Genomic DNA, 1033 nt, shown 5'->3' with positions numbered 1-1033 from the left:
GTTATAGATCCCTTGGTTCGCACCACCATAATTATTATTGTAGTTCCCAGAGTTGTTATAAGCACCTTGACTTTGCTGAGGTCTCCATTGATTCTGATTCTGATAACCACCTTGGTAGTTCTATCTTTGGTAACCCCCTTGAGAGTTATTAACATAATTAGTATCTTCAACCTGCATAGGGGGGCCATCATGGAACGGACCATCTTGAGTATGGTACATCCCTTTTGGCAAAACTGTATCATCCTCACAAACATTTACCTTCTTGATCTGGGATTCATCAAACTTCTTTGTTAGCAAGGAAATATTTATTGCAAGTTCTGCCAATGTTTGCTGGGTATCTTGATTCTCCTTTACTATATTATGGATCATAGCACTACCATACGGTACCACATCAGCATTGTTTGAATGCCAAGCCTGATTATGAGTCGTCAGCTTGTTAAGTATGTTGGTCACTCATCGATAAGATTTGTTCATGAAATAACCATCAGCTGCATTATTAGCAACTGACTGCGTCACTGGATCTAGCCCTCTGTAGAACTTCTCCATTAATACGTGATCCGGAAAGCTATGATTCGGACTCTTCTGCAAATACTCCTTGAATCTCTCCCAGGCTTCATATAGTTGTTCCCCGATCGCTGCTTAAATTCATAGATCTTGTCACGAATTTCAGCCTTCTTGCTAGGGGGGTACCATTTTGTGAGAAAAGCAGTCACCATCTCTGCCCATGAAGTAATCGAATTTCGGGGCAGCTTCTCAAACTATGTTCTTGCTTCTCCAGTTAAGGAATATTTGAATAACCTCAACCGAATAGCATCTTGAGGAACGTTGTTCTGGATGTGATTAGCACACACATCCACAAAATTCTGCAAATGATGTTGAGGGTCATTCTCGGTAGAGTTCCGAAAGTAACCCTCAAGCTTCAACAATTGGTATAGAGAGGAGTCAATTTTCACGCTAGCAGCTGCATGCATAGTCCTCCTCCGGAACAAGATCAGCGAAAATATTCTCATCATCTGATTCATTCGCCTGATTG

General features: G+C 41.3%; 1 non-coding gene across 1 annotated transcript; it reads left to right on the top strand.

Moving 5' to 3' along the window:
• Positions 1–562: 562 nt before the first annotated feature.
• On the top strand, positions 563–668 carry LOC132041291 (small nucleolar RNA R71). The gene has a single exon (XR_009410987.1). It is a non-coding gene; the product is annotated as a small nucleolar RNA R71 (small nucleolar RNA).
• The last annotated feature ends 365 nt before the right edge of the window (positions 669–1033 follow it).

The sequence above is a fragment of the Lycium ferocissimum genome, chromosome 12 (genome assembly GCF_029784015.1).
Source record: "Lycium ferocissimum isolate CSIRO_LF1 chromosome 12, AGI_CSIRO_Lferr_CH_V1, whole genome shotgun sequence".
In the NCBI taxonomy this organism is placed as follows: Eukaryota; Viridiplantae; Streptophyta; class Magnoliopsida; order Solanales; family Solanaceae; genus Lycium; species Lycium ferocissimum.
This window is presented reverse-complemented; position numbering and strand designations above follow the sequence as displayed.